The 25,820-nt window shown below is 40.5% G+C and overlaps 1 protein-coding gene across 3 annotated transcripts in view; it reads left to right on the top strand.

Moving 5' to 3' along the window:
* Positions 1–12,170: 12,170 nt before the first annotated feature.
* OSBPL8 (oxysterol binding protein like 8) overlaps positions 12,171–25,820 on the top strand; it is an 82,307-nt gene continuing 68,657 nt past the window's right edge. For all 3 annotated transcript variants that reach the window (XM_068190256.1, XM_068190255.1, XM_068190260.1), the window contains exon 1: positions 12,171–12,314. The gene's annotated coding sequence lies outside the window, so the exon portion shown is untranslated. The remainder of the gene's footprint in view (positions 12,315–25,820) is intronic.

Genomic DNA, 25,820 nt, shown 5'->3' with positions numbered 1-25,820 from the left:
AAAATGCATTGGGCATTAGGCAGGATATTTTTGTTTGTATAAGATACTGCTGCAGATTAGAATTTGTTTTCATTGTACAACTAGGTAAGAATATAATGCTGGAGTCTTTTATATTTTAACAGGAATAGGTTCTTCTGATCTAAAGCCACATACAGAATTGAAAAAAAATGCTAGTAAAATAGCTTGCACCAAAATTAGTCCCTTGGTGTGCCTAAGGTATTCTAAACAACAACATAGTAGATTTTCTCAGAGAGTATCAGAATGAAACATTGTAAATAATTTAAAATGCATATATGCAAGAAAATGCAGGAAAGATGTAAAAATTAAAAACTGGAAGAAGCAGAACTGCTAATTCTTATGACATTTAAGTGAGGACAGAAAATGCGCTCTAGAATCTTGCTTGCAGGCACATCTATATTACTCCTGGTAAATTATGACTTAAATTGGTTTATCTGATGTAACATCCCTTTGCAGACACGCACACAAATTTTATCAGCTATTTGTTTGGATCATCAACTTGATAAAAATAAACATAAAACAATTTAGGGCAATATACATATTGACCTGCACTGGTATAATTAAACAATTTCTAAGAATGTAATTGAATTCTCTATATGGACAAGACTTGAAATATCTTACTGGGTAGTGCTCAAAACAGCAAAAATCTCTTTTGAGGAATTCATTGCTAATGTTTCCATCATTCTGGAAACCAAGGTTAGAGAAAAATGCATTCTCACTCATAGGCCTGTGAGTGAAATGACTAAGCACATCCTTGTTTTATAGCTCTTTGATCACTCTTGCTCCTTAGACACCTATGAACCTCAACACTGCTCAGGTTTATGCATGCAGGGCCACACATCCCCAAAAACTGGGTTTGGAAGAACACTAGTGTTTGAGAAATGCAGTCAGAGCCAGGAAGTGAGCAAGAGAAGGGTGCCTTTCCTGGCTTGTTTTGGACACCCTCACCTGTCTGAATCGGGACTGCTGCCTGAACACAGCACAGGGAACATACCTGCACTGGGGATAAGCAGTAAGTAAACAAAAGGTACCTTCAGAGATCAAAACAGGGATAATTTTAAAGGTAACAGATGCTAGTAAAGCATTCAGACACTGAGAATGTTCATTCCGTTTCCAAATCATGTTAAGAAGGTCACCATCATGACAAACTTTTGAGTATATTTAATTAGCAAAAACCCCCTGCACCCACCAGTAGAAATGAGAATTCTCACCTGAGCCCTCCCTTACCAAATTGGCAGTTTAGAGTCCCTGTCTCCCACAGCCACTCAGTTTAGTCATGATCCAGCTACAGATGTCTTCCTCTCACCTGCAAGTTCTTTTCCTCACAAAACCTAAGGGTTTCTGTTCACCATATTTTTTTCCTATAGCCTTTTCTCTCTTAGACTGCATCCTCTCACATTGCTTGTCTTTCTGTAGCTGAGACAATTTTGAATATTCCCCTCATCTGGTCTTGCTCCCTCATTCACCTTCTTAAGTAAAAACTTCCTTGAACAAACATATAGCACAACTAATCTGCTTTTAATGGGATTTATTACAGACATGATTGTAGAAATCCAAGCCAAAGCCCAAAATACTTAACAAGCATTGTGAAAATAGCTTCCTGTTGCCAGCAACAGAGTAAGAAGCTGTGAATTCTTTTTTTTCTGACTGTCATTTATAGTAAGCAGGCAAGCACAGGGGTGACTGCAAGTGACTCCAGGCCAAACAGAATGATGGTGAGATTTGCTAGGATATGACTCTTTCATCATTCTCTCTCACTGTAAAACACAGAAAAATAGGGAATGAGGATTTCCTGCCTGATACCCCAGGCCTTTAATAGCCTGTTCTCTACCTCAATAAAAGTACAAAATGAAGCAGGCATTTCTTCCTGCAAGTGTGCCAGCAAAATGATGAGGCATTGGTCTTCCTGCAAGTTGAAAGTCTTGTGCTTTTTGGCAATTCCTTGTTGTTTGAGATTAATTTCCCTGCCACCTCCTAATGAGTTAAAATGCCCAAGGCGCTGATAGAAATAGCAGGCAGATGGTGCTAGTGATTTATGCATTGTCGGGCACAGAGGATAAGTGAGAGTGCTTATGGGAGCCATCTGCAGCTTCATACACTGATCCTACAGTCCATTCATTATATTTGGGCTTGACACCAGCAAGAGGAGCCTTCAGTACACAGGTGGCTGTGAACTATAGTGGAGGTCTACTGAGATCAGTTGTAATGAAGATTTTGAGCTCCCTGGGAAGAGTAATTTAGCTCAGCCTTGCTGAGGCAGGAAGCTCCTACTGAGGGTACCCAAGGCATCACTCACAGACATAACAGCCTTTTCCGGGTAAAGTTTTCCTCTGTTTGAGAAACAGCCATAAATCCTGACATGCTTATTCTGTGGAACTTGGGTCAAATCCTTTGACTTTCTACTTCAATATTTCAGTCTATGAAAAAAGAGAAATTGGAGATATTGTGAAGATATTTATTATTATATTGCTATTAACATGCAAATGCACTCCACAGTGAAATACAATTCATATTACTTCTGAAAAGCCACCAGCCCATGTTTTGGGACATACAAAGCATGTGTTTCAAAACTGTTTTTCCTATGCACATTAGAGATGAGTCCAAATTGTAGTAATTCAAACAAGACTCACACTGTACCAAAATATTTGACTTAGTTGTTTAGACTTGGAGTTCAGGGTCAGGTCTATCTACTTAACCAGACACTGACCATGAAGGAGAAATACCATGGCTTTCAGATAAGGGTAAAATCCTGGCCCCATGGAATTTAATCAGAAATTTGACAGCGCTTCTATTTTAGCACTTCAGGATGGAAAGTTTGACAATGTCTTTTTGTTATTCCTCAGCCCCTGGCTCATGGATCTGGGTAAGCAATATCATGTTTGGGACTTAAACCAGACAGAGGACTATTGCAGTGTATCCCTACAGCTCTTGAAAACTACAGGCTGGAAAACACTGAAATAAACATGGAAACTTATCAGAAAGACAATTCGTCCCATAATTCAAACACAAAGGGAGGGCCCAGAGATAAAGGGCATCTTCATTAATGCAGACAAATATTCTTGACAAATTCTGAGCAAGCTGAGACAATCCTGACATTGAGGAAAGGAGAAAATACAAACACTGTGGAATTTAGGCATTGTGGCATTACGATACTAACTTAACAGGGGGAAAAAATACCCCACACCAAACCCTGGATAACACCCTAAGAATACACTTTTGGAAAAAATATTTCTGGGACTGCCCTCCAACTAAGGTCTCTGCAAATATAGGAATAGAAGGAAAAAGCTTTGTGCCTCTGATTAAGATTGCTTAAGAAGGCAAGGCATTTTCACAACCCATCACCATCCTCACAGGCTGGTATCACAACAAATGTTTGCAGCAGTACATGATTTGCAGAGATAGAAAAAAACACCTACGTGAGAACTTTCTCTCTTTTTAAAGAAAAAACTTAGAGTTCTGGGGACAAAAATAACTTAGCTTGATTACATTATTGTTCACAAGTGTTTGCACGAGCAGGGATGGAGCACCTGGAAGTATTTTGCCTTGTTTTTGGTTTTCACCACATAGGGCCACATTGCAGATAGGTTTAGTAAGAGGCAGTCTCTCCCCATCACCAATAGGCAGATGGCTGCTTTTAGTAGACACAAAAATATTACCTGATGGAAGAGAGGGGAGGGTGTTTAGGGGCAAAAACATGCAAATGCACCTAGATTTGGTTTGGATTTAGTCAGTAGCACTTTAGAATTTTTCAGTTTAAAATTGTTTAAAGGCAACATTTTTTTTCTAGAATTTTTTGCATGTATATGAATAGTGTTACTAACAATTCTATGGCCTGCCTAGCCATTTTTGCAGTACCGGAGAAAACCATAGATTTACCAGAAAGAAAAGGTGTTTAACACCTCTGTTACAGCTTGTGATGTCATGTAAAATGTTGGGGATATGAGCCCCAGAGAGGCCTGAAGGGAAGGAGTGAGAAGGGAATCACACAATCAAACACTACCTCCCCCAGGGTGACTGTGCATGACTGGCAGCAAATAAAAGCTGTAGACTGGCTGGACTTCATGAACTTTCACATTTGTTTCAATAAAGCACATGAAATTAAGGATACTATTCTTTTACCGTTATCCATTTTCTAAAATCCACAGGAGCCTCTGTCAACTTTTCTGGTTTTCAAACCAGAAAAATAAAATTCAATATGTATTATATTCCCACTTTACAGATGCTGTATGTAGTTTGTATCCTTGTACTTACTGAGGTATTACCAAATTTAAAATTTATCATATTGACTTTGTCCCATTCAGAAAATTCCTTGAGTAGAAAAAAGGAGGGTAATTCCACATGATTTATTCTGATTTATTAATTCCAGCTGTTGCTCATTACCTCATTATCTTCTAGGGGTTACACATAGATGACTTATGCTGGGCTATTTCTAGGAATGGAAAAGGGGCTAAGTGTATTTTCCTTGGTTGTTTCCTTCTTCCCTTCCATCCTTTCAAAGGTGGTCACTGTGATTTCCATTTCACAAGCCTCTAGAATTTTCCCTCATCCTTGATTATGTATATTCTCTTCTGCAAATAAATAAAGGGTTCAGGACTCAGGCTGTTGCTCGTGGACAAGTTTCATGACATCTGCACACACACAAATAAAACCCAAGAGGAAAAGACAGCTCAGATACTCCATAAGACAGAAATGCAGAGCCACGTAGGCAACTTCCAACCAACTTTGCAGACAGCAAGGCTACAAGCAGAGAGGAATGACAAGAAGTTTCCTGTAGCTGGGGCAATGGTGAGCATACACATCATATTTCATTTGTGATGTTTACATCTATAAACATAGCTCTCAGCATATCAAGATCAGCCTGTCAAGGACCAGATGTGAGACACTGGCCTTTTATATTAAGAAGAAAAGGAAAACATGATGAAGGATGCAAAATAGAATTGCATGACATGGAAGGGGCCTGAAAACACATGGGGTGTGTTACTTTTGCATAGTTTTCTCTGTATCAGGCTTTTTTATGATATAAACAAAGGGTCAGATAACACAGGAACTGTGTGGTACAAGAGCTGAAAGAGAGAAAATTGCTTGAGTTGCCTTTCCCTGATTAGAAAATGTTTCATAAGCTTCTGACAGGCTGGAGACCATGTAATCACAACACACATTTGAAGAGGTGGATGGAGTCTTGATTCAACTGCCCTACTGCTAAATAAAATCCAAACAAGACTCTGAGAGATGTCTGTGCTTTACAGACATCTGAATTTACTGAATTAATGTTTATCTGTGAGAAGAAATCAAATGTGACAGTACACTTCCTTTGACAAAATCCCCCAAGCACTGACTATTTAACTACCCTGAATAGTGAATACATGTTTTGTTTTCAGTAATGATGTGCTGGAGACCAAGCATTTACAAGCTAACTGAACATAGATATCTGCCAAAAAAATGAAGGAACTGAGACATGACCAACACTGCTTAAGGTTAAGATGAGGCCTGGAAATAGAAGGTGTTTTGAGGACTATGCATTAAAGACATACAATGGAAAGACATAAAGCCTACATACATTAAGGGTATGAATCAAGCTGGCAATCAAGGGTCAGAGGGAGGTTTACAGAGACACAGCATCTGCTAAGGACCAGTTGTAGCTGCTGCTTCAACTGAGGCATCAAACTCAACAGCTAGTCACAGGGAGCTCGTATTTGTACATGTTGTGGTCCAGCTGAATGGGCTTGCATAGCCAGCAATCCAAAATATGTCTGAGAAAAGGGAGGGCCTGGACTCACCCTGAATTAAATTATCTTTCTTTTTCCAAATTTAGTCTATAGAATGGCATTGCATCTGATATAGAAGAGAGTTATTTAAAAAAAACAAGGTGCAAGAATCATCCCAGGGAACAATAACACTCACAAAAGGAAACAGAAGAGAGCCTTGATAGAAAGCCTGTAATGAAGGGACCAGTGGATATTGAGCACTGACTTGACAAGGGAACAGAAAGAAGCCCCACAGCTATGGAGGTCCCTTCCTCCCACCACAAGGAGGCTCTGTCCGTTTGAAAGACAGGTTTATTACTTTAAGAATATTTATTCCATTCTGTAACTGAGGAAAACACAACATATCAGCAAGAAATTCTGGTAAAGAAGGTTCAGCCTGGAGCATACTGATCTTACTGATTACACATTCTTATGTGAATGTCTTCCTTCCTTCCTAAAAAATTTGCATGTGGTAAAGGAATTGTGCCAACAGGTTATCCCCGGCTAGCATCTTGGCTCCATGCAACTGCTCACTCTACAACTCACACCCCCCCTCCCCCGTGGCATGGGGAGAGAATCCAAAAATGAGAAAACTTGTGGGTTGAGATAACGAGATTTTAATGGGGAAAACAAAAGCCATGCATAGAAGCAAAGCAAAGTAAGGAATTCATTCACTGCTTCCCAGCAGCAGGCAGAAAGAACCGACATCCCGTACCATGTGAATGTTTTACGTCCTTCCTGTTTACCATTTAGTGCAAGAGTTGATGCATTGCTGTTTTCTATTTCTTCACAATACCAAAACTAATACAAAGAGTTCTGAGAAAACTGACTGCAAAGGTGTGTAAGCTAAGTGGCAGGTGAAACAGGTGCATTAGGTCTCCTTGCTGGAAGAACTCTCTCTCAACAGGATTACTGGATTAAAATCCTACTGATACAGCTAAATATAATCCTATCAAGCTCAGTTCACTGTACAGGAGAAATGTGAAGTTCTCTACATGAAAGTTGGAGGCTATAAACAGACACATGGGGGGAAGGAGCTTCTCCAAGACAGAAGAGGAGCTGATACAGCAGATGTTTAAAGAGGACTTGTCAGACAAGAGCATACTGAAAACTGCAGAAATGACAAACCAGATCAGGGCTAAGTATACTTGAACTGGTGATTCAAAAGAATAAAAATAGGCGGGTACTTGAAAAATGCCTGAGTTGAATTAAAAATCTTGTAACATCATGTCCTAAATAACTAAATATAATGCAGAAAATCAGGACTGACATATCTCATAGAGACAAGCTTAGATCTAAATGAAGGAGGAACATTCTACTGTGCCAAGGTCTGTGACAAAATGAGTAGTTCCGCCTCTAATAAAATAAAAATGTGATCTAAGTGGAAAACTAAGTTGAACTTCTTTTATGTTAGCCCCATGAATGACTGGGGTAAATGATGGATTACTGCAGCAAAAGTGATTTCCTAAGGATGGCATTCATAACTGTGAAGAAATTGAAGACAGTGAGAATTACTGCACTGTAAATAAGAAATACTTCAGATACCTGCCATACAGCTTTTAAAATCGAAGTGGAAATATTTTAACCTAATTTTTAATTAGCATAAATATGCTGACTTTAATTAGAGACTCAAATCATTAGCAATGTCAATGGTTTTAAAGCTTCAAAACATTTGTTCTAAACCAACTGTTCATTACCAAACTCAGTGATAAAAAGGCTGCTACTAAACACTGCTTCCTACCATGTACTATGTACTTACCACCCAATAATAGTCCTTTCTAATTTTAATTAAAATTCTAATTTCACTAATGTCAGAATGCAGATAATTGCTCCAAAACACGAAGCTATGCAGTGAGGCCACAAGAGCTCAGAGGCCACAGAGCTGATGATGGCTCTGTCAGCAGCACTAAGGCTCTCCCTCAAAGGAGGGACCCAAAACGGAGCTTCTTTCCAGCAGAACAGGCTAAAACCACTCTAAGTGAGCATTTACCTACAAAGCTTTTTGCTTCTCTGCCAAACCCGTGCTGCATTTTAATTAAAACCAAGTTTTGTTAATTAGAACAAAGGTCCTAATTTTAACTTTAAAAAGGATTTTTTAAAGCTGAGAACTAAAGCCTCTGTTCTCTTTGACAGATGTTGGAAGCTGAAACTTCCAAGGAAGAGCAAGGAAGACACCTTCCCTGAAAACACAAAACTGCTCTATTTTTCCTCTTAATATTTTAATACAGTACTTCTAGGGGGTTTTATCTGGTTTTGTTAATTTTTTCCCATGTTGTCAGAGTTCTTTACATCTGTAGATGTAGCAAGAAACACTATCCACTTCAGAAAAACCAAAAAATAAAGTGAATGTGTGCAGAAGTTTCCCTTGCCAGGACTGCAGAATTCTCACTTTACTTCAGACTCTGCTGTTGCTTTTAGTCTTTGTTTTCCTTTACCAGTAAAGCCCCATGTGGTGTCTATTAACACTAGATAATACACCCAGACATCACCCAGCAGGATTACAAGGAATATCCTCTATCGACTCTGCAAGCAGGTTATCTAAGAATAATGCAAATTTTCTTATCTTCTTTTTGAACAGAGCTTCTTTGTGTTCCCATAGCATCTACCAGCCCTAATCATGTGCATATCATAATCAAAGATATGCACAACCACAAAACAAAACACTCTACCTTTTTGTTGTTCACCTTTAAGTCGGAAGTATTTTATCTCGTTTTCTGAGAACAGATGCACTTGGGAACGAACCTTGAGGTGGCAGCACTGCCAGAAGCTCCCACACTCCAGGTGGAAGTTGTTCTTCCTGAGGCTCAGCTTCATGTCTAGCACACAGCTCTTCTGTCACCATTCACCCCTCCTTTCACAAGAGTTGAGTCAGAAAGGAGCAGCTGTGGGTAGCTGAAATGAAAAGCTTGCTTCAATATATTATTGCAAATTTTATCCTTTAAGGAAAAAAGGGACCAGATGAACTCTTTGTGGTCCTGAGTGCACTAATGGCTGTAAGCAGCCTCATCTGCAGCTTCTTCTTATACCCATAGGTCCAAGAGCTCTATTTAAGCACAGCCCTGGGCCCTTGCTCCTTACTTGAGCTGTATTCAAAGAGTATTAAATCTGTGAGATAGGAAGTCTCGAGTCAAGCTTCAGCCTCTGGCCTGGCTTGATGTCAGCCTGGTCTTGGTGCCTTGGTGGTTGCTGGACCTCATCCTAAACACAACAAAGGGGTTTTGCTCTGGACTTTACCTTGCATTTCTCTCTTCATTGCGATGTTGCCTTATGATCTGGACTTCTGTCTGACTGTGACTGTCTCTGGGTCTGTCTGGCTCAGCTGAATGTGAGAGTGGGTCCTGGATAGTGAGATACCTGCCCTGACAGGTATGTTACCAATTTTGGCTCCCCACTCACCTTTCCCTTAAAAAACAGTCCTCTCCTTAAGGGAACATTCCCTGACAATCTCAAACACCAGATCCTCATATAAGTTACTTAAATCCCCACTATTTTAAATGGGTTGGAAATATGGCCTAATTAAAAGCCTACATCAAAGATGGAAAGCAGCTTCTCCCCTTTCATGGAGCAATTTTCACATCCTTTTTCTGACCCTCATATTAACAAGATTGGTAGTTCTGGTGTTTCTACAGGAAAAAAATAGATAATTTTGTCATTCTGCTAGCTGCGGGCTTCCTGTTTGTTTATTCCTGGTCACAGATGTATACAGTGCAGTCAAATGCTTTCCCTAGTCCAGAGCATCCAGCTCTGAGATCTGCAGCATAAGAAGGATCTAGACCTGCTGAAAAAAGTCCAGAGGAAGGCCATGAAGAGGATCAGAGGTGTGGAGCACATCTTCTATGAGGCTGTGAGAGCTGAGGCTGTTCAGCATGGAGGAGGCTCAGGAGACCTTATGGCACCTTCCAGTACCTAAAGGGGACCAACAAGAAAGCAGGGAAAAGAATTTTTACAAGAGTGTGTAGTGATAGGATAAAGGAGAATGGATTTAAACTGAATGAGGGCAGAATCAGACTAGATATAAAGAAGAAATCCCTTACAATGAAGGGCGGTAAAGGATTGGAACAGGTTGTCCAGAGAGGTGGCTGATGTCTCATTCTTGTAAGCATTCAAGACCATGTTGGATGGGGCTGAGAACAACCTGGTCTAGGTGGAAGTATCCCAGCACTTGGCATGGAGTTTGGACTAGATGACCTTTAAAGATCCCTTCCAACCCAAACCATCTATGATTCTCTGTATTTGTGGTGGTACTTAAGTATTTTCTCCACCTGACAATCCTAAGGTGCAAACTCCCGCTACTCATCAGTTCTCTGTGTCCTCAGATCTGAAGCTGTGATACTTGAAGAGCACTTCACCCCCATTTTCCCTGAAAGAGATCTTTTAATGAAAAATATCTGAGGTATAATTCAGCATTGTGCAACCCATGAAAGCATCAGCATGCCTATGATTCAGTGTTAGCCCTCTGAGGAGAGGCCTGAGTTCTCCATAAACTCTTGCTACTCTGGTGCACTGCCAGCCTCCCATTTCTGTCTCAGACAAAAATACAAGAACTCTATAAAGCTAGGAAAGCACTCTGAGGAACAAGTAACAAGGGTTTACCAGTGCCCTCCAGAAGAAGCAAAAAGCATAGTGTGGATTCACCTGGCATACTCACTCAGCTGCACACAACAGCCTGATAACACATACTTTGTATATCAGAAACTGTGACTTTTCCACGGGTGTTTAGCCTGACTTGAAGAACTCCATGTTTTTTGTGGAGCTCTTGAAGTGCTAAAGTATGAAATATGGTGTCCTTGAAAATAGCTTTTAAAGCGTTGCTCTGTCACAAGGCAAGACATAGATGAGTCATGAATTGCACACATGCGCAGGACTGCCACCCAAAGCTAGACTCAGTCTGTTCTGTAGACTGCAACCACCCTTGTGAATTAAAGCTCCACAGTAAGAAAGGCTGGGTGAGTGGCTCTTGTCAGAGTGAACTATTTCGTTCCAGAGCCCTCCTTTGGGAAGAAGTATTGTTTAATTATAAAAGGCTTTGTACAAAGAAACTTCAATTTTGTTTTCATCATTAGATATGTTCTCTGTATTACTCAACATTTTATACCTCATTGCTGAGAAGACAAAGCAATCTTCCACAGCCAGGAATATATACACATCTTTCTACAGAAGCATTAAAAAGTACTGAGGAAAGAATAGTCAGCCTTTTAATTAACTCTGATTCCAAGGAACAGAATGAAAAGATTGTGAGCGGAACATTAGCCCAAGATAATGGACTCCTAGTCACCCTGCTGCATAATTGAGATACAGCCGATGAGTTTATGAAAATTGGATGGAGCAAAAGACTTATTTCTGGAGTTGGAAACATTAATCCTGTGTCAACTTTTCTGCATCACCCGTTGAGGGTCAGTGCTGAAGGTGCCAGATGTCTTCTGAAAGCACTGACAGTACTTTCCCTTGAAGTAAGTGAAGATGCTCTGCATTTAGCAACTGTTTTCAGCACTGTCAACTGGCAGGTGATAACAACGTGAGGTACATGCTGATGTTACTTAAAATACAGTAATATGTGTAAGTTGCTCATGGTGGTTCTTATTACCGAGGACGTGTTTAAAAGTGCTAGGAGAAGAAGAGGTTCAGGGATAACGTTAATGCTGTCTCCAGCTCCCTGAAAGGAGGATGCAGCTGGGTGAGGGTCAGTCTCTCCTCCCAGGCAGCCAGCAACAAGACGAGAGGACATAGCCTTAAGTTGCAGCAGGAAAGGTTTTAGTTGGACATTAGGAAGGATTTCTTCATAGAAAGATTAGACATGGGAGTGGGCTGGCCAGGGAGGTGGTGGAGCTACCGTCCGCCCCGTGGAGGTGTTTTGAGAAGACTAGATGTGGCACTCAGTGCCATGGTCTAATTGAGATGGTGGTGTTGGGTCATAGGTTGGATTCGATGATCTCAGAGGTATTTTCCAACCTAATTGATTCTGTGATTCTGAGAAGTCACATTTTGAGGTGCCAAAAAAAAAAAAAAAAAAAAAAAAAAGCAACGCGGGGTTTCTGTTGTAATGCTAATCTGAGACAACCTCTTGCAGTTTTTTGGGCATGCTTCAGACCGCATTTTATTTCCACTGTTACTGCTTTTCCGCTGCCTAAGTTGTCCCGTAACACCAGGCTGGGTGATGTTACACGGCCGGCGTGCCACCCGAGCCCGTGCTTCTCCCGCATTCTGCACGGCTCGCGGCTCCCAGCAGAGACGCGATTCCTCTCGGCAGCTCCCGGGCCCCATCCCCGGCGCCGCGGCGGCTCCCGCGCCCCCCGCACCGCGCCCGTCCGCCCACGCGCAGCTCCGCGGGGCGGGGCCGCCGCCCGCGCCTGCGCCTCCCGCCGCGGCGGGTGAGCGGATCAGGCGGCGACCGGGCGGGGCCGCGGCGGCAGCAGCGGGAGCGCTCCGTGCCGCGCGGGGCAGCGCAGCCTGTGCCTGCAGGGGACGGCAGGGGAGGGGTCCCGGCCGCCGCCCCCTCCCCTGCACCGGCCGGGCGCCCCTCCGCGCCTCCCGCCGGACCTGCTGCGGGCAGAGGTGAGGGCAGCGGCGGCTCCGGGGCAGCGGCGGCTCCGGGGCAGCGCCGCAGCGACCGCGGCTGCGGACGGGAGGCGGGGGGCGTGTGCCAAGGTGCCGCTCGGGTCCCCGCCGGGGTCGCGCTGCCGTGCGTGCCGCCTCCCCCCGGCTGCCGGGCGGGAGGGGGTTGCTGGGAGCCCCCGGGGGTCTCCGGTAGCGCCGGGCCCGGTGAGTGTTGCTGGGCGCCGGCCGGGCTGGGACCCGCGGGCGGGGCTCGGTGCGGTGTCGGGCCGCCAGCACGGCCCCGCAGAGCCGGGCTCCGCAGCCACGGGCCGGCTGTTGCCAGTGCCGTGCGCGCACCTCGGGCCCGCCCGCCCGCAAGCCGCCGTTGAAGCCGGTCGCGTTAAATGCAGTTAAAATGTAGCTCCCGTGACTGCCGGTAACCCCCTTCCCCTCGCACTGGGAAAATAAGCTTGCGCTGTAGCCGTGCCCTGGGGAGCGAAACCTAGTTACTGTCCCCAGTCCCGTGGCGCTGCCAGCCGCGCTTCTGCATCTCTGTTAGCAGGCCTTGCAAATGGCTCGCTTCCTAAAGAGCCTGGGCTCCAAGGGCGTTTTGCTCAAAGAAAGAGGAGATCGTTCAGATGAGGTTCACGCGGTTGCTTGAAATAGTGGTGTTCACCAATTGTGCGTTGTAGCAGTGCGCTGTAGAATTCTTCTCCTGAGAGGAGGCAAGCCATCAATTCAGTGTGTCACTGAGGATGCTTCTAACGTGTTTTGGGTTGCCACTGTCCAGAACAGAGTTCTTGGGACTGAAAGATCAGGATACCTTTTGAAAAGAGTTGATTTTCATCTGGCAGCTTTAATAACTTTAATGATTTCAGCTTAATCATAGGAAATACAAATCTATGTGATCTGTTAAGTGTTAATGCAATCGGGACTCTGCTAATGCTTGTTAATTATCAACCTCAGTTTTGAAGTTTGGAAAAGACAGGAGTTAGTACCCAGCTGTTAATCTACAGTGAGTACGATGGGCAGCAAGAGGTCTGTGTAGAGAGCAGTGCTTCCCACTTGTCTTTGTCAGGTCCGTTGAGTGAGAGTTTAAAGTTGATGCAGTTCTGGTTTTCAGTGATGTGGAAAATATGAGAAGAGAAGAACATAGATAGCTTTGTTGGCTGTCAGGTAACTGTAGAATGGACTGGTGAAATTTTCTGTGTGCTGTTTTGTTTTCGAATTCCCTGCAAACTTCTGAGGTCACTTGTTGTTTTAGCTTAGTACTAGTTTTTAGTCAAAACTCCTGAACTTCGAAGTTATTTGTATTGTGATTATACAACTTTCCAAAACCTGGCCATAGAGCCCTCCTTTCCAGATGCTGATTTGATGTGTCTACTTCAGAATTGAAACTAGTTGAGGGAAAAAGAGATGTGTGATTGTGGTCATTTGTGGATTCTTTGGCTCCTCTTCTTTCTTTTTTTTTTTTTTTTTGTAGAGTTGTGAAGATCTTAGAATCATTTAGCTTGGAAAGACTCTAAAAATCATGTTGTAAATAAACCTAATATTTTGAGGCTGATGTAGCTTAGGCCTAGCAATACATAATCCTTTTTCTACTTTAATCATGGGTCAGGGAAAGAACTCCTTTTAAAAGTGCTACTTTGTCAAATTAGTTAAAAAATTACTTTTTAGTAAAGGTTTGTCCAGTTCATATCTCTGCTGCATGTGTAAACCCTCAGAGTACCTCAAACTATTTACTATAAATGCTCGTTGATGTTTGTTAACTTTTACAATAGAAGGAGGAATTTTCTGATGTTGCAGGAAACAATGTTGGACTCGTACACTTTTTATGGGGAACTGAACTGGGACAGAAAGTCAGACTTCAGTGGTCCTGTTCTTTTAACAATGCTTGCTGCATTATCTTAGGTTTTGCTCCAAAGAGAAACAAGATGCAGAAATGAAAGGAAAATAATTTTGGGAGAAAGGAAATTTATTGAAGATGGCTCATTTTTAGATGGCCTTTTCTTAAATTCTGTTGAAGTGATTGGGAAGGGTCTGAGGTGATGCAGCATGTACCCATTTTCTTTCCTCTGGTCTGCTGTTACACTTTCAAATAAATGGTTGTGCAACTACCTAGTAAAGGAAGTATGCATACTTTGTATTCTGTGAAGTTGTGTTCCAGTCTCCTCTCTGTCCAGTAAATCTTTGCATACAACACTCAGCCAAGTTTTAATGAACTGTGTTGAGTCAGTTATTAGGCTTTCATCTCTTCACTGATTATTGCTTTACCACCTGCTTCCCCACTGCATTTCCCACTAATTCTGTTTCCTGAAGCATGCAAGAGAGTTTTCTAAGGGCCTTTTCTCCCTTCTCCCTTCCTGTGCTGTGTGATTTCTCTTGCTTTAGGCTGTCTGTCAGATAACTTATGTCTTAGTCTCTTGGTCTTCTGCTTCAGAACAGAAAATAAATTTGTTGGAGAATTTACATAATGTCATATACTTAAAAGTTCTTAATGGGCCAAGCAATATGGTTTTAGTTCTGTTAGTTTCCTTTTTCATGAACATGCATCAAAACTCTACATTACTCAAATTTATGATTAAGCACAGAAGAATAATTTTTATTGTTCAACAAAACAGAGAATTGTGAGGGAAACAAAAAAAAGACCTTCAGTGAAGAAATAGTGATAGCTGTAGAAAACAGCATAGTCTTACTCCCAACAAGTGTGGGTTTTTCTCCAGTATAAACACAGACATTGCTGATCCTGTTCTCTGAACTGTAAAGTGAACATCTTGATCAGGTAAATTGTGTTTCATAATAGACTATGCTGTTAATGAAGATCTTACTTCTACGGCAGATGTACGGTTGGGAGGCGGAGGAGCAGTAGCAGAAAGCTTTTTGAGGGAGGTGTTTGTATAGTCACTGTTTTCACAGGAAGGGTGAAGCAGTGTAGTTCGTTGCCTTGGCTGTTTTGGTGAATTGGTGTGGAAGTTAAAAATACTGCTTCTAAGTGCGAATTGATTCTTTAGATGATTTCCTGAGTGACCTGCGTTTACTGTTTAGTTTTCTTTTTCCCCCCACCTCAGTATTCTGTTGGGGTCATAATGATGTTGAATGATGAGTTAATATTTTCTGGTTTGTTAGACAGCAGTTACAATCATCTTCTATTAGAACAGGTGGTTGATGGTAATATAGTTCAGAAGTAAATCTTATTTAAGACAGAAGAAATGATGGGTACAGTGTTGGTCATTTGTTTTGTTTTAAAAACCCAGCCCAACAAAAAGCCTGACAGTGACCAAAAATGTTTTCCCCAACACCTTTGATTCAATGTAGAGGACTGTCTCTGAATTTTGCTTGAGTGATTCCTTTGCTGTTCTCTTGTCTTTCAGGTTGATATCCTCTGTGTTTACCATCCTTCAGCTGGTAAATAGTTCCCTTCCTTTTATCTGCTGCCTACACCTCTCCCACTAATACGAAGTGGAGAATCATGCTCTGAGTTTAAAGCTAGAGCAATGTGAAGGGCTTTGTAAGGCTCTTGCTTCTCTTGAGAATGTGTGAACAAATATTTAGACAAGTGTGACTTGCACAAGTTTTCTAGGTGCTAGTAGGTCTAGTAACCAAAAACTAGAAAAAAATGAGTTCATGGTATTGAAATCATGAAGAAAAAGTACTTCATGGTATTGATAACTAGTAGAGGAGATCTCTTGTTGCTGCCTTGTGGACTAACTTGGATCCTGGACTTAAAGAATCTGCATTGCTTTGGGTATGTTTTTATAAATTAGCTTATAATTAAGGAGGTAGTTTCTCTGCCTAAGAAACTCCCATCAATTTAGATGCAGTAGAAGCAGCTCTGTGTAGCTTTGTCTTAAAACATATGCTTGTCCAGCTTGTGGGAAAAGCAAATTGCATGCTTTTCTGGTGATTTGTCTCATTTTGGTAATTTCAGACCATGGTGGACTGTGATGTTGTGAGGGCTGGCATTGGCTTTTAAAAGGAAGGCCTATATCGAGTGTTGAGCTCTATAAATGCAGTAAGTGAAGTTTGGGAAACAGTGCTCATAATAGGCCGCTGATTAGTAGCAGATATGTTAAGAGTGTTTTATTCAGAGTAACTGGTTCTGGATTGTACACAGTTGAAATCTGGAGCAGTATTTTGCTATATTTGTTATAAAACAGTGTTTAATCCCATCTGTACTCTACAAGAAGGAAATCTGTTGCAGATGTAACATGTATAGTAGCATAAGAAGCTTCCTGAGAACAGCTAAAACTGTTTGACAGATGGTAGGAGGCATTTGGGAAGTAAGATTTTCACTTTGAGGAAATAGCTTGGACTTCTGGTGTTAGGAGAGGAATAAATAAACCTCATTTTCTTCACACTCTTAATTGTGGATGTGAGGTTTTATCTCAGCTTGTTCCCTCAGCACAGGGTATAGCACTTATCATTCATCCACTAAAAATGCTACATCTGTCTGTCTCTCAAGAAGTTCTTAAGGTTACAGTGACTTTGACACCGTATGGGAATGTGTGTATCTGATCTTACTTTTTTTTTTTTTTTTAATTTAACCATTCATTCATCCATTTGAAAGAGTTCTCATTACATCTAAGCTTGAGCTAGTTGATATGCTGTCTGTAGGTTCAGCTGTTTGCCAGTGCTTTAATCCTGTCACCCAGTGTTTGTGTTGCAGTACTGCAGAAGCTGTTAATGTGACTATTCAGTTGAGATAAGGAAAACCAGCATGTTTCCTTCCAGAGTTATCTTTTTCTTGCCTGCAAACGGAAGCCATAGTATTTTGAAGGTTCTTTCAAAAGACCAGTGAGTTTCTTTTGCATAGGCTTGGACTTGGAAGTGCAGGTATAATACTGGTCATTTAAACATGTGAAAAAAAATTGAGTGTTCTTGCTTAACTTAGGAAAACGTGTATTGTAGGGAGACTTTTTTGGTTGACAGTTTTAGCTATTTAAGGAATTACACATGAGACAATGAGTTTTTTTAGAAATCACATGTTTAAAGCTGATTGTTTATTAGACCACCTGCTTAAGACTGAGTTAGGTCCTTGACTGTGGCTTGGGTATTAATCTATTCCTGAGCATTCCCAAGGCTTAATAAATTAAAGGGTACTTTTTACCTCTCATTCCACCTCAGAGTAATTAATAACACCCATGAGTGGTTTAAGTGACTCTTCAAGTATCAGAAGCATCCTTCCAAATGTGGTTTTGTCTCATGTACAGTAGGTCTTTTTCTAACTACCTTAGAGGGCCACGTCTCAGTGATTGGCATATTTTTTCCTCAAGACTGTTCTTTAGATGTTTTGTTACAGATGATTTGTAGAGTTAAGACCGTTTATTACTTACATCTGGATGGTGATACTTAAAAAGAGAGCCATATTGTTGATACAAGATTTGTGAAAATAAGTTATAGATTTAGTTGGTGTCAAGTTCATGAATTATAAAAGATTCCCGCCTTTATTCTGAAAGAGCAATGTGATATATTAAGATTCATTAAACACTTGGCCAGGTACACAGCAAGTTCATTTGCTTGAAATTTCATGTGGATTTTTTTCTAATTACTTTTAAGATATGTAGTAAAAAGCACCCTTTATGGGCAAAGTGAATACATTTTTTTAGGTAAAAGATGGGTGGCATTTGCTTCAATATTGCATTGAACTAATTTTTTAGTTAATATATTCATATTTTTTGGTCTTGCAATCTTTGCAGGTTTTAAAAATTATTGTGTTAATGCTGTAAATACATGACTAGATACTTAAATGGCACTGAATTGAGAAACTTGAAACAGTAGTTTTCCCTGGTCTGGTGCAGTGTAGTAAAAAGATCACTTGTTATGGGGGTACATGGTGACAGATACAAACTCTTTTCAGGACTAATTAGCATATTTTTTCTTTATTCTTGGCTATTTAGTTCTGATGTAAATAGCTGCTTATGGGTCACTGTTTTTTTCTTTAAAGCAGGCCATACCATGGCTTGTTTCTGCAGGGCATGAAAATACTGCAGAGTGTATGACTTGAGTTAGGGAAAAATAGTGTTCGCAGCCACGTTCCTGTCTGGTCTCAGAGGTGGCTGCCCAAGAGACCTGCAGTGTGTGTGGGGACGGGTGGTGGAGAGGAGCAGGGTGGCAAGTTTGTTCTTTGTGTGGTGGGATGCTGGTGCTGCCAGAAGAGGAGGCAGTTTATTTGCAGTGGAGGTTTTGGCACAACTTGTGAACCTTTGTGCTGCATTAGTCAAATACTGTTCTTTAGCATGGAAGAGATAGTTAGAATATTGTTTAGGCGTTAAAGCAGTGGGTCTGCATAAAACTGCAGTTCGTTGTTTGTCAGCTCTCACATACAGCAGCACCATACTGTACCAGGAGAGTGGGTTTCCTACTGTTCCTCACTGGACAACTAGTCTAAAAGAAGGACTGAAACATGCTGGAGTTTCAGTTTGAAAGTAAATACATAACAAATACGAAAGCAAATATTTAACATGGCTGTAGAAGGTCACCAGTCTCTTTTCTTGCATGACTTTATCTTTGTCTCATAAGAGCTCTGTTAGAAGGCTTTAGATGTAATCAGAGCTCTTGTGCTATTTCTTTCAGTACTTTTTCCAGTGGAAGGCAATCACAAGAACAAGTTTATTTGTGTCTCTGAACGGAACTGAGCCAGTTTAGCTCTCTATTTAGAGCAGAGCAATTAATTACATAATGCAAGGAAAATGTTTTGGTCTAAACAGAGGTACTATAGCAATGCATATAGTCTTTTGCTTGGTCCTGACTTTTAAGAGTGAACCACTTAGCTTTTTCTTCTCCCTCATCCCCACCCTCACATGTAGGGGGGTTCAATATGGAATTTTCCACTTCATATGGAAATGAGGTGGCTCATCTTCTTGATGGAGGCATTTATTTGTTCTTAGGCAGTTTACCATTGGTGCATCTCCTGCTTTGTAGACAGGCACAGATAATCTTCGTGCTTCCTGTGTAGAACCCATGTCAGTCGTGCCGACTCCTTGCCACCTACACCATGGCTGCTGAGCCTGAAACTGCATTTGTGTGCTGTACTGAACACTGGCTCCATAGAGTTACAACTGGGAGCTAAATTAGATGTAAATTGTAGGAGTGGTGCTGGGTCGAGATGGTGCGAATCCCCAGAACTGCTTTGTTTCAGGCCTTGGTCATTTTCAGGTGAAGGGTACTTGTGAAGTCAACCAAGCGCTCTTTTTCCTCAAATAGTTGGATGTATAATTTAATTTTTTTTTGGTAGAAGTTGAATACTCTAATATAACTAATGCTAGTGCTGTCATTTTTCCACATCTTGGAAGCTGCTGTACTGTACTTCTTGAGGGACTATTGGACTCAAGATTACTGGATTTTTTTATAAAGAAGACGGAGTAACTTTAAAAAAAGAATATATATTTTAAGTACTTGAAACATGATGATTTTATTAATACATAGTCCATGCATAAATATGGAATGAAGTAGCCAAAGACATCAGGTTGGTACCTAAGGGAAGTGTTAAATGTGTTTTAGTATACCAGTTCTAGAAACAGAGGAGTGGGTCTGAGTTGAAACATTAACAAGATGAAAATGACGAGACTTGGAAGTGGCACTTACATTGCCGCTAAGGACCATTCTAAGGAGCTATTGCTCCTTTTAGGAAGGAGCGTTTGAGTAATTATGAACGTATTGAATCCAAGCCTAGAGGAAACAAGATTTGTCTAGATACAGAGTTAAATACAAAAAATCTTAAAAAAGATTTGTTGAAGATGTCAAATTAGTGTGACTGGGAGGAAAAACTGCAAAAGAAAAGTTCTGTAGACTTGGGCCACAAGTTGGCATCAGCTCAGTGTCAATTCATTGTTTCTAATAGCTTGTTCTCCTTCTGAGCAATATTGGCACAGGGAGATGTTGTACACCAGCTAAACATGGTTAATCGTCTGCACTGTAAACCTGGGCCAAATGGAGGGAAAATTTGGCTTTGACTAATCTCAGTGGGTTTGTTATGTGTAGTATACAGCCACCACACATTTATTCTTGGGTATGGTATGCCAGACAATGTAATTTTGCAAAACATGTTAAATATAGCTAGCATGACTGTACAGTTGAGTAACTGGCTATGCTGCAGCAGAAGATAATGCAAACATGCTCTCTTCTCTTAATGCTCCATATTTTTAATGCCCTCTTTCCACTTTGGGAGACAAAAAGAGAGGTCTCTGCAACAGGAGAAGTCATTTAGGTCTCATATTGGACAGCCAAAGGACAAGGTCTATAAAGAGAAATTTCCATATCAATGTTAGATTTTAGACTTGCATATTTTCCAGCTCTCTAGGTGGCTGATCATGATTGATTCTCTGAATAAAAAATCTGCTGCTATCCTTTTGTAATTTCTTACGGGGGAGCCTTACACTGCTGTATTGGCTTCTGATTTTTGTCCCTGATAATATACTTTTCCAATTCAGGCAAAGTCACTAAAATTATGGTAATATGCACTAGAGGGAAAGGAGGAGGATTGAGGAATACTGTTAAATTGTTACCTGAAGTAGCAGATAGGATTTAGTGTGACTGAACATCTGGCCATGCTTTGGTAGCTGATGTCTAACATACTTAAAGTGGATGTCATGTGCACATTGCTAATGTATCTTTTGTGAGTGAAGACCACTTGCATCACTTTCCTAACCTTATAGCAGCTGCTCTGCCAATGTTGAGGTGGCCTTTTTGCTTCTCTTCTGCCTATTTTTGTCTGTTTAAGTAGGATGGTGAGGGCCTCCTTCAGTTAGCTTTATTGAGGAAAAGACATCTGGGATTGCTGCTTTTTCATGTAAGATATGGCCTGTCTCCTTCATCTGCAGTTCCAGCTCCATTATCTGTTCCAATTTTACTGGGTACTTACCATCTGTCTTCTGCCTTGATCTCCTACAAAAATCACCATTAAAGTGCTGAAGGGAATTTTCTGTCCGATTTCTTGTAGCTCTAGGCACCGTCTGACTAACTGTGGCTTTAGCTGTTTTTCAGGAGATCATAGTTTTACAAGAGGGCATGACAAGACCCTTATATTCTCTCCAGATAGATCAGACACTGTGGAGGACTACTAGCTGTAGGAGGGTTTATTTTTTCTTTTCCTTAAGTGGTATGCTTGCCTGTGTTACTTAGACAGTAGTGTGTGCTGTCTGGGTGTGATACAGGGCCTATGTAGAATCTGCTTTCCTGCAAGGACTTGCTGAACCTGTAGAATATAATTTGCATGTGTGCATGTATATATTTGCATAGGTAAGAGTGTCGTAGCAATATATTAGAAAGAGATAACCTTGTGTAAACTGTGAGCTGACAATTCTTAGTGCAGGGCTCCCAGCTAGGTCTTCAGCCCAACCCAACAGTCAGGGTGGCTGTGACCTGCAGTCCTTCATTTTATTTGCAGACTCCTTTAGGAAAAAAAAAAAAAGTAGTTTTTGGTATAGGTAAGTAAAGCAAGTTTGCTTACCTGTATGATGGAAATTGCAGACTTTGAAGGTATGTCTACTTCAATTAGTGCCTTAAAAAAATCTAAATTGAATCTGCACAATATACATGAAAAGTTACAATTCTAACACTAAGGGTCTTGCTGGGATGTCTGTTATGATCTCTTGGAGGCTGGAAGATTTATGTTACAATACATATTTCCTCTGCTGAAATCACAAATCCGTAATTTCTCATCAGTAATTAAAATGTACTCTTTGATTATGCAGGGAAGCCAATAAGCTGACGTTTGGATCTTGTTTTGTACACAGAATTAAGGACTCCACACTAAGCTACCAATAAAGATTTACTGCTTGCTGTTTTTAAAAACAGTACCTTGATTCTAGCTTGCAAACAGGATTGTAATTAACTGTTACAAACCTGTGCTGCCTTGAAAATGGTCAGGATAAACCTTAATGCAAGCAGCTATATTAAAGTGCCTGGGAAAGAAGGTCATCAGAGGAAAGCATGAATTTGAAGCCTGTGATAATGGCAAGCAGAAAGCATTTCCCCATCAGAAATGACAATTCCATCTATTTAAATAGTGCACAAAATTACTGAGCGTAAGCAGAATTTTTAAGATACAATTCTGAAATCATCAACAAGAATAAATGTTCTTCCTTCATAAGAACATTTCTCCTTTGATTAAAAAAAAAGTCTGCTAGGGCAAAGGAGCACTGAGCAGAAAGCTTATAGGTTCTAATCGAGGTAGAATGCAGTGAGCAATGAGCTGCCCTATAAAGTGAAGGAGAAACTGTCAAAAAATAAACCTGAGTATACAGATGGATCTGTACCATGTCAGTTACTTTAATTAAATATTAACTATATCCACTTACTGTCAGTGCTTCAAACACTGCTCAGTATTCATCTCCATGCACGAACGAGGATATTTTTCTTTGAAGCTTAATAATCCGTGTTTTTCAGTGTCATCCGCTCTGCTTGGCTGTCAGCTTGGAGCAGGGAAGCATACTTTCTTCCTAAGTAAACTAAGACCTGGTGTAAGGAAATGAAACCTGTGGTCTGAGAGGGTGTGTTTTTGGTGGTTTTGCTTTGCTTTCTTTTTAAATTTGTAGGAGACCTCTGCTCTGGTCACTGTCAGATCATGTTACAAGTTGTGCTACTTTGGTGTTCAGAGACCTTGTTGAATTAAAACAAGCTTTTGGACTTTCCCCCTGTTTTTGGCTTATAAACAGCCATGAGTATATATTTATATATAAATATCTGTCTTCAGTACACTTAAAAAGATTCCTTGTATATCTTATTGTTGATTTCTACCTTCTTCCCTAAACAGAGCTGGATTTATGTCAAAAAGAACATTAAATATCTGGTAGGTGGTGGTGATTTTTCAAGCGTAACAAATTGATGACTGTATGTTGTACCATTTATTGAGTGTAAATATTTTTTTTTTGTTACTTATTGACCAGAAAAGACCTTCAGTACACATTTTAGCTGTTTATTTTATCAATTATCTAATTGTATTTAATCCTGTATGAAATAACGAAAATTGGGGTTTTTTGCTTATCTTATGTCACTTTCTTCTGTGATTGATAGATTGTTTTGTAAATATAACCTACTTATGAACAGGACTTGTGTTATCTCTTAATGTAAACATACTGAAATAACCTCTGTCTTGTTAATTGCCATATTAGCAGCATAGATGAAATTGAGGCATGAACAGAATAAGGCAGAAGTCAACATTGAGCTGTACTGTTTCAGTTGCTGCAGTCTGTGAATGCTTCAAAGTATCACCTGTAGTCTTTCATTCAAAAAGGGAAGAAATTTGTTATCTTTGCATCCTATATAGATTAAATATTTGCCAGTAGGAATCTCTGACAAAGATATTGCAGATGTAGCTTTGCCTGTCTTCCTGCATTTTCATTCTTTCTTTCCTTACATGGATTTATTTCTGAACTCTGTTCCTTAATTATTCTGGATAATAATTTGTGGACTACTGTGTCAAGCACATTTCTCTCTCTCTCAGGATTTTTCATAGAGGTGCACAGAGAGAAAGAGAAAACAATTTCTATTTCTGCTCCTTGTTTTTCTCATGTGGAATGTGCTTGGAGAATTGTTTACCTGGGGTGATTGCTTGATTGGATTCTGGTGAGATTGTTTGAGTCTGGTGGCCAATTGGATCCACCTGTGTCTGGACTCTGGAGAACAGGGTCACGAGTTGATAGTTAGATATGGTAGAGAAAGTAGCATGTAGTTTTTAGTATCTTCCTCTATATAGTATATTAATGTATTTTAGCATTGTTATAATAAAGAAATCATTCAGCCTTCTGAACTGGAGTCAGACATCATCATTCTTCCCATCGAGTTCGCCTGCATTTTACAACAGACTACTTCCTCTTATTACAGGTACAGGAATTCATTATGCATCTGAAATATTTACCAGCATGACATTTCTCATGCTGAGAAGTTAAAAATTATATCTTCCTGTCTTCTTCATCAGAACTTGCAACAGTATATTATGCATCTGGCAGATGAAGATCCAGGAGAAACGTTAGATGGCTTAGTCTATTTTGGAAGAAAAAACCAGTAATTTTTCTGTAACAACATGGACACTTGGTATTGCTGCGTAGCAGCAGGAGGCTCAGGCTTCTCAAAGTGGTTCTCTTTTGGTTTTTGGGTTTAATTTTAAACTCCAGGAAGCTAAGGCTTGTTGCATTTTAAGAAAATGGTGTTAAGTGTAACTTCACTGTGTATTGTTCTTAAGAACTAAAGACAATGAGTTTTAATTTGTTTTTCCTTTTAATTCTGTATGTGGAATATTGTCTGGCAGTCGACCTTTTGTGAATTCAATATGTAGAAAAGCATTTATGCTGGCAGCCCAGGAAGAGGAAAGGGAAATTAGAGTGAGAGAGACCTGGTGTTGATTTCAATGTATAGTGTTCAAAAGTGATGGATGAAGCATGTCTGCTTTATTGCATGTAAACTTGAACTGTGATTCATTGTAGGCATTTGGTAGACATTTCCGTGTGTTTAAAGAAATGAATTAGTTTCCTTTGTTAGCTAACAATTTCATTTAAACAATTTGGTGTTGTTTTGGTGGTGTGGTTTGGTTGGGGTTTTTTGACTGCTAGTTTCTTGTAAGTGATTAAAACATAAACTGCTTGCTTAGCAGATATTTCTGTCTTACAAATGTAGATTTTAAGAAGCTTGGGTTGTCTTTCTTGCCAAATGAGTAGCATCTGTTGTGATTCATTTGGCTTTAAGATGTTGGGGGAAGTGTTTTGGAAGCAAGCTCTTGGCTCATAGAATAATTTTCTGAACATAGTTTAGTGCCTTCATAGGGATGGTGTTTGATTTTGCACCTCTGCCTGTAAACTTCTGGATGGAGGGAAGGAAGAAAGGGATGTGGGGGATTTTTGGTGTTTTTTCATTTGTTGTTTTTGTCAGGGAGCAGATGGTGTTTTAATGACTTGTAACTTGCTATAGCTGACCACCTGCAATCTGCACAGTGTGTTCTGCAGCAGGGCAGCCCAGACAGGGGAAATTGTGGAGGAACGAAAAGTAATTGCTGAACAAGTTTAATGTGAGGTCTTAGTATCTGTCCTCTTCTTGTGACACAATGCTGCTGTTGCCCTCAGTATTGAACAAAAGCCCACTTGAGCTCTGGCAGCCTTAGTTGACATCCTGTTGCAGGGTCATGTTTGCTTGAAATTTGTTCTGTGATTTTAAAAAAATACATTTATCTCCATATTTGTCTTGCTATAGTCCTCTTTTAGGTGATGGCCCTGTATCATTAACTGTTTTGGTTATAATTGTCTGACTCTTCTCAACATCTTTTCTCCATCCCAGCTTTATTGTATGTCCATAAAAGTTCTATCTTTAGCCTCACACACCTCTCTCCATTCACTTAAACATATAGCAGCAAATTTATCTTTTGTTCTTTGCTGCTGTTCTGCCTGTCTTAGCAATTCAGAAACCTAGCAGCATTCTTCTGTATTCTTGTGCTTTGCTTTACTTTCTCTAGAGAAAAATACAGGTGTTCACTGATGGAAGCTTGCATGATGCGTGAATAGTTTGCAGTTGTAAAATTTTAAATGTCTCTACTTG

This window comes from Anomalospiza imberbis, chromosome 5, assembly GCF_031753505.1.
Source record: "Anomalospiza imberbis isolate Cuckoo-Finch-1a 21T00152 chromosome 5, ASM3175350v1, whole genome shotgun sequence".
Classification (NCBI taxonomy): Eukaryota; Metazoa; Chordata; class Aves; order Passeriformes; family Viduidae; genus Anomalospiza; species Anomalospiza imberbis.
This window is presented reverse-complemented; position numbering and strand designations above follow the sequence as displayed.